The 12671-nt window shown below is 41.0% G+C and overlaps 2 long non-coding RNA genes, 1 other non-coding gene and 1 pseudogene across 4 annotated transcripts in view; 2 read left to right on the plus strand and 2 right to left on the minus strand.

Annotated features, from left to right (window-relative positions):
- The window catches only part of LOC113190698 (uncharacterized), a 64868-nt gene extending 53278 nt beyond the window's left edge, over positions 1-11590 (minus strand). The window contains exons 1-2 of one of the 2 annotated variants that reach the window (XR_013344150.1): positions 11388-11590; positions 57-162 (exon numbers count right to left, since the gene is read on the minus strand). This is a non-coding gene — a long non-coding RNA (uncharacterized LOC113190698). The remainder of the gene's footprint in view (positions 1-56; positions 163-11387) is intronic. The other variant, XR_013344148.1, reaches the window with a different exon arrangement.
- Positions 2786-4784, plus strand: LOC113190699 (uncharacterized). Its single transcript, XR_003301809.2, has 3 exons — positions 2786-2857; positions 3606-3854; positions 4625-4784. It is a non-coding gene; the product is annotated as an uncharacterized LOC113190699 (long non-coding RNA).
- On the minus strand, positions 7670-7776 carry LOC113190710 (U6 spliceosomal RNA). Its single transcript, XR_003301812.1, has one exon. It is a non-coding gene; the product is annotated as a U6 spliceosomal RNA (small nuclear RNA).
- On the plus strand, positions 7929-8376 carry LOC113190697 (large ribosomal subunit protein eL21 pseudogene; annotated as a pseudogene).
- Positions 11591-12671: the final 1081 nt, after the last annotated feature.

The following is a 12671-nucleotide window of genomic DNA, read 5'->3' on the forward strand; positions in this document are numbered from 1 at the left end:
AAAAACAAACCATGTAAATGGATGAAGAGAAAAACTCAGGTCAAGCTCACACTCACCCATGGCTGGCATTCAAGCAAGTCTCCCAGAGAAGGGAGTCCATTTTCTTGCTTCTCTGCTGTCCAGCCTTGGGACAGTGCAGGGAAGCCCAGGGCGTGCTGCCATCTGCAGGCAAAACAGGACAAAAACATACGCCATGGCTCCAGTCGCCCTTTTGAAGCCCTCTCCTATCTTCAGCCCTGGAGGAAGACCAGGCGCATTTACACAATGCCAAGGTCAGCTGAGCCAACCATGGTTTGTGCCTGGTATCCCACCACATACAGCACAGTCAGCCCAAACTCTCAACCATGGATTTAAGGATTTCTTAACAGCAGTAGCATGTTCTCACACAGGGCTGCTGCTGTCAGACACTGCTCTGAACCATTTACTTTTTTAAAAATATTTTTTAGTTGTAGATGGATGCATTGCCTTTATTTATTTATATTTATGTGGTGCTGAGGATCAAACCCAGTGCCTTACATTTGCGAGGCAAGTGCTCTACCACTGAGCCGTAACCCCTGAATAATTTACTTTTATTAATTTATTTAATCCTTCCTGCAACAGGTGAATGTTGAAGGTCCCCACTGATTTGATTGATTGTTGAATGAGGCTGAATAATTAAAATGAAGAACTTGATAACACCTGATTCCCAAGAGAGGCCCACAATGAAAACCAAAGGAGATTCTGAATATCCTGCAGATCATTCATCTCTAGATATTTATCAAGTGCCTATTATGGACTGGATGCTGCCCTGGGTCTTGAGGAGAGCTGTGCACAAACAAGATAGCGTCCTTGCTTTGAGAGGGAATGTCCATTCTAGTGGAGGGAGGTGACGATAGAAAAGGCAATGAATGATGGGCAGAAGAAAAAGTGGGGTGAAGGGGGCAGAGAGTGATGGCAATGCTGTTAATATTCATTCATTTCTTTTTATTCGTTCCAGGTACTTACTAACCATATCATTTCTGGCCCACAGCAACATGCCAGGCGCCTTGCCAGAGTTGCAACTGTGGGCAAGAAATAGACTGGTTCCTGCCTGTATGGAATACTTACATAAGGAACATTTGATTAATCAAGTAATCATGGCCCTTGCCCACATGGAGGATTTTCACAAGAGGAACATTTGATGTTAACCAAATAAACACCTTAACACATGCAAAGATGTTCAACTATGGTAAGTGTGATGGAGGAAGGGCACAGAGTCCCTACGAGAGCTTCTGGAAGGGCATGCTCTTGGGTCTGAGGCAAAGCCTGGAATGCAGTGTGGGGAGAAGCAGCAACATGGTAAAAAGTGTGCCAGGCACACAGGCTGGGCCACGGACAGTAAGTGGGGAGAGAAGGCAGGGTAAGGCTGGAGAAGGGGTGTGGGCACTCCCAGCCACAAGAGTAGCTGGAGTCTTATCCTCTGTGAACTGAAGCTCCACACAGGGTCTCATGGAGGGAGTAGTGTGGTTGGATGTGTGTTTTTAAAAGATTATATTAGGTGGTAGGCTGAAAAATGGCCCCACCAAAAAAGGAAATGTCTGCACCCCTGGAGGCTGTTGTGTATGTGTCCTCTTATAGGGCAAAAGGGCACTGTGGATGTGACTAAGTTAGGAGTCTGCAGATGGGGAGATTATCCAGGTATATAATGACAAGAGTCCTTGAAGAGGAAGGCAGAGGGACATTGACTACAGAATGTCAGATTGATGCAGTGTGCAAAGGACTCTTCGGCTCTGAAGACAAAAGGAAGGGGCCATGAGCCAAGGAATGCAGGTGGCCCCTAGAAGCTGGAAAGGGTAACAAAATGATGCTCCTCTAGAGCTTCTAGAAAGAAAGAGGCCCTGCTAAAACCTTCATTTCAGGATTTCTGAGGCCCAGAACTGCAAAATAGTGATAAGGAGACTTTGTTACACAGCACTACTGGCTCTTGTGAAAAACAGACTGGGAGTAAGGGGGAAGGGGAAGCAGGAGCAGTCGCAGGCCACTGCAGCGTCCAGGCAACAGGGGTGAGAGCTAGTGGCATGGCAGTGGCAGAGGGGAAGAAGAAGTGTGGTGGAGCTGAAGGACTCAGGAGGGAGAGAGGTCTTAATGGAAGCCACAGCAGGCCTCTTCCAGGCTCAGCACTTGGCCACTGTTTGGGGACCCGATACCTTTACAGAAGGAAACAGCAGAGCACCAGGGTTATGAGACCACTCTATTTACTCACTCACCTGTGAACCCCGTTTCCACAGAGGAGCCCAGGAATCTCCAGGAACAGATCTAAGAAATAACACTTGTGGAATTTTTACTAGGCAAAAGGTGGCAATTATTTCTGCCAAGCATTAGGACCTGCAGTGAATTCTTCTTTTCTTTTTCTTTTTTAACCTTTTCCTGAAAAGGGAATTTGTAATTCTGTAAAGAAGGTATCTAATTTGAAATATATATACATCTTCAACTCAGGTGATGCAGAACCATGATTATATACAACGTCTGGAAAAATCATGGTCAGTGGAAAGTAGAATAAGCAAAGAAAAAACAAATAAGAAACTAGGAGGCCTTCTCTCAGCATCTACTCCATTCCTAATATAATGAGCCACATACTTAAAAAGTGGGGTCCTAATTTGGTTCTGCCTAGTGGGACGGTTGAGAAGAAAAAGCAATGGTAATGATTTAAGAAAATTTTGGAAATACTCTCTCTGTTCTACTCCTGCAGCTTAAATATACACCCACCAAAACCAAGTGCCTTGGAGTGTAATGAGAGCTGACAAGGGAGTCTTGGGATACTGTTCCCCTGTGGCCACAAAGACCTAACTAGAGCATGAAAGGACCAAGGAGCACCTGCAGAAGGCAAAATACCAGGCAAGTAAGTACTACCTTAGGTAGCAAAATAACTAAAAAATAGATATATGTGTTTATTACTCTTTCTAGTGACAAAATTGACATATGTCCATTACTGAAAAATGTAAAAATCTTCTCTGATCCCAGTCATCTTGAGATAACCCATTTGGAAATATTTTCTTCCAGTCTTTCTTTTCCTAGTGATTTTTAAATGTGGTGTGTGTGTGTGTGTGTGTGTGTGTGTGTGCACTCACACAATTTTTTTTGGTTAACAAAGTATGCATATATATACTTTATTTTTAACAAACTCGGGATGCTGTATACTCTTTTTTGAGTTTATAAATGAACTATCACTAAATATGCTTTTTAATATTTTGTAATATTCCATCATATGAAGGTATCATATGGGTAATTTCTAACTTTATAATAATATAAATCACACTGGGAGTGACATTTCATATGTAGGCATGTCCCTGATTTAAATCTGTCTATACCTCTAATTATTTCCTAAGAGTCATTGTTCCCACAACCATGCATTGCCATTACTATTTTGCCATAAATACCATCTGTATTAAATTTAACATTTCTCTTTAAATCAACTAATTTCTGTCCTTAAATAAATATATTTTAAAGTACATCCTATTATAAATGGAAAAACAGCATTTTTTTGCCACAAAAAGGCAAAACAAATACAATCTATTAGAATCAAAACACTATGGCTAAAATGGAGTTAAAAATACTGCTATCCCTTTTTGCTCATTCTTTTATTTCAGATGGAAGATTAGGCAGGCTTGGAAAGACCTAATTTTAGACACACTGGCACCAAGCTGAGGTTTGTCTCCTTCCCTTGATCAGAAGGTTCAGGAGGAACTGAGCAGGAGAATGACCTTCTCTCTGTGCAAGCCAGTGATGGACAGTGTGGCACATGTGTCCCCCACAGAATTACCCTGCAGGACCTGGCATAGCTGTGCATGGGAAATGTGTCTTAAGAGATACTCCTGGAAACAGAATTGGCATAAAAGGTAGAGAAAGTTTAAAATACTTTTGACAAACTGAGCCTGAACATTATGCACAGTGTTTACCATAGTTTTACTGTGGGAGTGCCCATTTCACTTCAACCTCATAAATGCTAAGTATTATAAACAAAAATATTAAAATAGTTAAAACTTTTAAACTTTTTTAGTGTAAGGTAGTCAGCAGCTGAATATTTTAAGGGCTATTTTCATCTTTCTCTAGCCAGTCCCTGATCCTAGGGTAAGGTTATTATATGAACCTTCTGTTAGTGGTCAGTTTACACAAACTGATATTATGCTTGGTTTATGCAAGTGGAACTAAATTTGGTATAACATGAGGAAGTGACTTCAGCATTTGCAAATATTTCAGCATGTCTTTGTGCCAGCAAAGGTCAACTGAGGATCAGAACAGCATGAATTCCAAAGAATGCTTTTGAGAAAATAAGAGCCCCAGAGAAGCATTACTCACAAGATATAATTCTCTACAAATCTTCAGTTAAGTCAATGAAAATGCTAGGAGAAAGACATTTAAACTTTCCTATCCTACTGTAATATGCAATCATACAAAGAGGTTACAGATGACTAAAATTTCTAAAACAGAAAAGGAAAAGCATATTCTGAAGCATAGAGAATTAATAACAATTGGAAGCTTCCAGATTATTTTTTAAAATTCCTATATGTGTATATGTGTCTGTTGGGGAAAGATGAGGAAGAGGAGAGGTTCTCATGTTTGGAATGAGGTTATAGATTCTAATTTTTGCTACTTTGATATTTGTCAGATTTAGGACTTCTAAATCTCTACAGAAAAAGAAGGAAGATAGAAGAAACAGGAAGGGCAAGACACCTTGACGAATTCAGAGACATAAGGAAGAAGAAAAAGAACTCATGACAAATAAATGGTAACACAAAATGCCATTAATAAGACCACAGTTACCAGTGATCAAAATAAAAGCCAAGTCTTTCAACCTAAAGCCCATGAATGGAGGATGGATAAATTATGGTACTCCATTTTTAAGGTGTATATGTGTGGGGGAGCATAGATGACAGAAAGAGGTCCATGACTCCCATAATTCGGAAAGTTGTAGAATAATGTTTGTACAAGATAGGAAAGGGTCCAGAAAAACCCAACAACATTCTAACTGGGGTAGCCCTATGGAGAGTGGGTTCACAGGTGGCCGGAGTGGGCTTCTCCATCTCACTTTACAAATGTCTGCCCCATGTGAATCTACTAAGAAACTCATGGGGCCAGAGAAATGTGAATAAATGAATAATGAACACAAGAGAAGATTCAGCCAAATGGGAGATGTAGAGGATAAAAAAGAAAGCTGGTTAACAGAACCCAAAAGTATTTATTTGAAAATGGACAAAGCTCTAGGGAGACTATTAAGGATAACTGACAGACTTTAAAAAAAGACTTGAAAAAGGAGGAAATGACAAATATAACAGATGTTTAAAACTTTTAAAATAAGATAAACGACTGTGATGATACATTTTAAAATATAGATGAAATGAATAAATTTCTAGAAAACAAAAGTTGCTAAAATGACCATTTAAGAAATTAATATAGTTTAAAAATTTCTTCCCCAGAAAGTCTCAGGCCCAGGTTTTACAAGTGTAACCTACCAACTTCCAAACTATTTCTCTCTTAAATGAATTTTATCCAGAAATAGAAAAAAGAAGAAACATTGTCCAACTTAAGGTTACTATAAACTGGTGGGAGGAGGAATCACCTCATCATCTTGCCAGATACAGAATGAGCATTTGATGCTAGTTCAATGCTGAACATGTAACACAAAAGGAAAACAAAATTCTCAGAGCTATGGAATTAAAACAAAGCCATGTCTTTTCTACCACCTTCTTTGTTTTATAGCTTGATTAGTTTAAGTCACCACGCGTAATAAACTTTGTTATTACATTTTTATTAGAAAGTAATGCTTAGGATTTTATTTCTTTTCCTTGGGATTTCAGGTCCTCAGTAAAGAAACTTCCTTTACTTGATAAAGCCTATTTTCTAGGAACCCATAACTAACATCCTACTTCACAAAGAAACTATGTATTCTCTTTAAGAAATGGAACAAGATGAGGATGTCTGTTGTCACCACTACCATGTAACAGAGTTTCAGAGACAGCGGCCACTATGAGGAGATAATACAAAAGGAAAACAAATATAAAATTGGGAGGGGCAAAAGTTTTCAGTGTTTGCAACTGATATGATTATTTAATAGGAATCTCAAGAGAATCCACAGAAAAACCGTCAGAATGATTAAGAGACCAGAAAAGGTCAGACTCTATGGCACACACCTGTAATCCCTGGGACTTGGGAGGCTAAGGCAAGAGGATCACAAGTTCAAAGCTGGCCTCAGCAACTAGTGAGGCCCTACGCAACTCAGAGAGCTCCTGTCTCTAAATAAAATACAAAATAGGGCTGGGGATGTGGCTCAGTGGCTGATTTCCCCTTAGTTCAATCCCTGGTACCAAGAAAAAAAAAAAAAAAAAGAAGAAGAAGAAGAAAGAAAGAAAGAAAATACAGAAAAGTAGCTGGATATAATAACCCACTGAAAACGATTACATTTCTCAGTACTGACCCACTAAAAAAGAGAGAAATATGCATACAAAATAAGATATCACAATTGTAATAGTACTGAATCTAACAATTATCTTAATAAAACAAGTAAAAGCTCAGTAGAGAAAATTTTAATATTCCATGAAAATACATAAAGGAAAGCATGAATAAACAAAAAGAAACATGGATGAAATTTTTTGTCATTCAAAGATATTAATTCTTCCCAGATCAACCTATGATTTCAATTCAATTTCAGTCAAAATTGCAGGAGAACTTTTTGTGAAATATCTCAATAGAGTTTCTGGAAGAACAGAAGTAATAAGCTAAGAAAAATGGAAGAATAACAAAAAAGTAAAAGCATATTACAAAGGAATAGTCATAAAAACAAAATCCAATTGGATTAAAATTTAAATGTGGAAGAAAACAAAGTTAGTAGAAGAAAATATAGAAAAAACTTTTTATGATCATTAGTCAGGTAAGGATTTATTAATAAGACACAAATAGAAAGAGCTAAATGGGGGCAAATGATAGCATATACAGATTTCTGTTTTTTTTTTTTTAATAAGTGGATCACAGACTTAAATGTAAGAGTTTAAAGTATAAAGCTGTTGGATTCACAGGCCTAACTTTGAGTTAGGTGACGATTGGTAATTCATATATATGATAAAAGATATGAAGAACTCTTATAACTTAATAAAAAGACAATCCAATTTTAAAAGTGGGCCTGAATAGAAATTTCTGCAAAGAAAACATACAAATTGCTAATAAGTGCATAAAAAGACTCAACATAATTAGCCATCAGGGAAGCACACATATGCACACACACACACAAAAACAAAAAAAAAACAATCGTGAGCCACAACTTCACACCTACTGGGATGGCTATAATAAGAAAGACAGCCAATAACCATTGCTAGTGAGAATGTGGAGAAACTAAAGCTCTCATGCACTGGTGGTACAATTGTTCCATGGTGTAGCTGCTCTAGAAAACAATCATCTGGAAGTTTCTCAGACTTTATTTTTATGTTTTAATACATATGGAACACATTGGGCACAGAGGCACATGCCAATAATCACAGTGACTTGGGAGGCTGAGACAGGAGGATTGCAAGTTTGAGGCCAGTCTCAGCAACTTAGTGAGGCCCTAAGAAACTTAGTGAGACCCTGTCTGAAAATAAAAACTAAAAGGGTTGGGCACATAGCTCAGTGGTGAATTGCCCCTGGGTTAAATCCCAAGTACACCCCCACCAAAAACACATGTACATGTATAGAATACTTCACTAATTTCTGCATCATGCTTATAGAGGGACCGCACTAATCTTTTTGGTATTGTTCCAAATTTAGCACCTGTGCTGCTGGAGTGAGTACTTCCTCAGAGTTTAAACAGAGGTGCCATGTGACCCAAGAATTCCACTTCTATGTAAATACCCAAGAGAAATAAAAACAGAGGCTTTCAATAGAAACTGTCAGTAATTCCTCAAAATGATGAACACAAAGAAAAGAGGAACGGTATCCCATAAATGTTTTCTAGGCCTTACAGAAAACATGGGGTTATTCCTTTGGCCATATACAGGCGAATCTACAAGAAAGGTGAAATTATAGACATCAGAGGAATGAGTACTGTTCAAAAAGGAATGGCCCACAAATGTCACCATAACAAAACTAGAAGAGTACAGTGTTACCCAGCATGCTGTTGGCAGTGTTGTAAAAAAACAAACAAACAAACAACAAACAAAACAAGTTAAAGGTGAGATTCTTGCCATCTAGAGAATTAATGTGCACACTGAACCTGTTAAGCAGCCTACGAGCCATTATAGCTTCTCAAAACTTGGAGAGGAAATTGAAGAGAAAAGTGCCTGGGTTCAACTGAAGCACCAGCCTGCTCAGCCCAGAGAAGCACAATTCGAGAGAACCCATGGTAAGGAGGCCGAGCTGCTGGAACCTGTTCCCTATGAATTCACGGCATAATAGGGTAAAAACAACAGTAACAAAAGATTCCTGGAGTGTAAAAGATAAAAGAAAGAAGAAAGTAAATGTCCACAGAATACTTGTAAGTGAATATTCATAGCAGCCAAAAAGTAGAGGCAACCCAAATGTTCAATAAGGAATGGCCTTATTGAACTAATGGATGGATAAACAAAATGTAGTATATCCAGATGATGAAATATTATTGGGCAATAGAAAGGAATAAACTAATACATGTTATGATGTAAATAAACCTCAAAACCATACGGCTAAGTGACAGAAGCCAGTCACAATAGCCACACATTGTATAATTATATTTATAGGAAATTACCAGAAATATGTAAATCTATATAGACAGAAAGGACAGTAATATCTACATAGAGCTGGGGAGGGAGATACTGAGGAACATTGGACAGTGACTGCTAATGGGTACAGGGTTACTTTTTGGAGTAATGAAAATGTTTTAAAGTCAGATGATGGTGATGGTTACATACATCTGTAAATACCAGAATAAAAACCAGTGAATCACCATAAACTATAAACAGGTGAATTTGTGGTATATAAATTACATCTTAGTAAAACTATTAATAGTGATAATACTAAAAGGGAGACTAAAATGAAGCTAATGGATGACGAGATGAGGAGAAGACTTAACCACCTATGTCTTGACAGAGGACTACCATTTTAATACACGAAGATATTAATATACAAAATGCAAACCATGTAGAAAAACATCAGAAACCTAAAAGCAAAGAAGCACAAATAAGATAAACAGGCAATTCACTAAAGGAAAAAATGATATGAAGAGATGCTCAATTAAAACAAAAAAGGAGAAATGTAACATACCAGATTTAAAAAATGAGTAAATGAGATAATAGTAAATATAGGCAAATGTTGGAAAAGGGACTCTTCATGCACTGCTGGTGGGAGGAAATTGCTGAAGCCATTCAGCAGCACAAAGTGGCAAGTTTTAGTAAGGCAACATGCAAGCATCCTAGAAATCAGCTATGTCATATCTGCCTTATTTGTCTGACCATCCACCCATCCACGTTTCCTTCCTTCCAGACATACATACATACATCCCAGAGAATCTCTTATAACAACAGAAGGAAACAACTAGATTTAAATACAGTGAAATGAATTGACCAAAATGCATAATGCTAAGGGGGAAAAATGCAATTTATAGCACAATGGTGTTTATTCAGGTAAGCATAACAACCAAGCAAAACATAACTCATTTTTCAAAGATACACATACTTCTAAAGCATGTATAATGAAAGGTTTGGGAGGACAAATAGCAAATATGCCCATTTAGTATGGCTACCTAAGATGGAGGAGGAGGTGTTGGGAGAGAGATGGAGGATAAAGGAGGAAAATAACAAAATAAAACAAAAGGAAAGAAGGGTTCTAGACAGTTCAAGGATTATTGTATGTTATAAACCGAGGAATGTGGCAATTCAATTCTCTGGGTCTGAGAACCTAAGGAAAATAAGTAGAATCCCACACATTTTCCTAACAGAAAATCATAAAAGTAAACTACAGCACATTCTGGTGACTAACTAAATCAATGAATAATCGAGCTATGGAGAAAAGAAGGTGGGTGGGAAAATGGGTTTGGTCTTCAGCCCAGTCATTCAGTCTTTAGGAAGATGGAAGCAAGAACCTGGGGTGGTAAAATGTGGATGCTGTCCAGGACACCACCTGCTCCTCCCACCCTCTCACCCACACAGAAATCAAGAAAGAGAAACAACCATCCATTACACTTTAAATTCAGTTAAAAGGAGGGAGACAGAAGAGAGTACAGGAGACAAGGGATACCTCATTGATAGCAAGCCACAAAACTAGAGACAAAACCTAATTTTCTGGCTCATGGGGCAGAGTGGGTAATTTTACAAATTAGGACCATGGATCATGATCATCTTCTGTTTCAGAAAAGGGTCTTTGATCATGTTTTTTTTTTTTTTTTTTTTTTGGTACTGGTCATATTATTAGTTAGCTACATCCCCAGCCCTTTTTGAGACAGGGTCTGGCTAAGTTACTTAGGGCCTAAGTTGCTGAGGCTTGTCTAGAACTTCCAGTCCTCCTGCCTCAGCCTCCTGAGTCCTGGGATTTACAGGTGAGTGCCACTGCATCCAAGGCTGAGCCAGGTAAATTCACTTTTATTGGGACAGAAGTTGAGTGTGTGGGGGGGTGGTTCTTGGTATTGGCACACAAAAACTGTCATCACTCTAATATATCAAAAAGCCTAAATATTTATTTTTAGCACTTAGTGCCTTCTATTCTTGTCCTACAAGACCTGACCTGTGGGTAACTTGCCAAGGAATGGGGAGCACTCTAAAGGGTATACTTTGTCTTCACAAACCTGGGATGGACCCCAATTCTCAAATGAGTTGTGTGTACCTGGCCAAGGGCAAAGCCCAGGCAGTCCTTATCCGTCACACTTCTGCTGGGCTGCAGTGGGCAGATCTTTCCCTGGTCTGGGGAGGGGCTCAGACTCTGGGTGCACTCATCTCTGACCATCTATGCCAGCCCCGGGGTTGGGGCTCCCTGACTTCATATGGGCAGTGGGAATGGGGCCGAATCCTGGCCTGGCTGCTCTCTTGTTTTCTACCTGGGAAACCAAGAAAGGCAGAAATACTTGTGAGCTGCAGCTGAATGTGACAGGAAGATGGGATGCTCTTTGCTGAGTTCAGGTGAAGCACTCTGTTAGGTACTTTATATGCGCCCTTCCACTTTAATGTTAAACCCCAGCAAGGTCTGTGTGCTACCAAAGGAAATGTGTGCACAGGGGGTCTGACTTGCCACTGTCCCACCTTGACCCCAGACTGCCAGATCCTCGTCTGAGGCCTCCCAGGTTCTAGGCCACGAAGCCCGCAGCAGTGCCGCGCCTCCGACCCTCCCGGACCCACCCCGGGAGCCCCCATCCCGGCCCTCGACCAACCGCCGCCTGGCGCCGGGCCCGCCGGGTCCGCAAGGAGGAGCCCGTGAGGCGGCCGCGAAGGGGCTGTGCTTACCTCGCCCGGCGCGGGCAGCGGGACCCGGGTTCCAGGCCGGCCGCCGCCGCCGCCGTGCTCTGCGCCCCTCGCCAGGAACGGCTTCTGCGCCAGCCTGGCCTCGGCAGCTTAATTTTCCCCAACGACATCAGCGGGAAAGCGAAAGCGAAAACCTCGGGGAGGCGGGACCCGGGGTCGAGCGCGCCGAGCTCTCGGCCCGCGGCGGGCGGGGGCGGGGGAGCCGGGCCCGGGGCTGCGCGCGGCCGGGGAGCCGGGCCCACCGAGTGCGCGCTCTGCAGCTGGTCCGCCCCCCGCGCCTCACCGCGGGCAGAGGCAGGGCGGGAGGGTGTCCCCCCTGCCCTCCGTGCAGCCTACTTGGGCCTGAGGGTTGGCGGCGGGCCAGGTGATTGAGTGCGACCCTCGGGGCTCTGTCCTGAAGAGGCTTGTGGTGGAACCGTTAGAGGAGACCCGACCAAGGCACTCCATCCTGGGTCAGCAGAGAACTAAAAAGCTAGTGATGTTAGTGTAATAGGGGACGTGTCATCTGATAAGAAAAACTGGCACAGAAAGCCTAAGTTTTGTCCCTGGTATAAGTGGTGCCCACCGATACCCTCCGGATCAAGCCCTGGCCTTATATCGTTGGCTGATTTGGAGCAAAATATTTAGCTGTCTGTTTCTTTTCCCTGGAAAATGGGGATAATTAATAATCATACCTACCTCGTTGATTTTAGGAAGGAAATGAAACAATATAAGGAAAAAAACCCTTGGTACAGAATTTCCGGACAGCCTCTAGGTGGGTCTCTTGAGGGCAACCACGAAGTCCTTTGTCTGGATGCTTGATGATACACATTCTCTGTCAGTTTAAATTGGAGGTGTCTCCATAATAACAGGATAGTTTTAAGTTTGGAAATGAGACCGAGAAGTAATTAGAAGGACGGAGGAGGCACTACAGTCTTTTGAAACTTAGCCTGGCAATTAGCCTCTATAATTAGGCCACTGCATCAGGTGTTTATGGCAGCAGAGCACTGCCAGTTGAGTTTGAATGGAATCCCCTACAAGATCCAGCTCTGTCTATCACAGGCCACTGAAATCTGAAAATATTTCTACAAGCATTTCTACCTACTAGCTTTTGCAATATGCTGACAAGATTCCACATCCAAATATAATTAGGTGTGTGTGTATGTGTGGGTGTGGGTATGAGAGAGAGAGAGCATGCACAAATACTTTTTTTTTGGTCGCAGTACAAAGATAAAGATAAAGCAATCTGAAAACTGGAGCAGAAAAACTGTTTAATCTGCATAGAGT

Source organism: Urocitellus parryii, chromosome 1, assembly GCF_045843805.1.
Source record: "Urocitellus parryii isolate mUroPar1 chromosome 1, mUroPar1.hap1, whole genome shotgun sequence".
Classification (NCBI taxonomy): domain Eukaryota; kingdom Metazoa; phylum Chordata; class Mammalia; order Rodentia; family Sciuridae; genus Urocitellus; species Urocitellus parryii.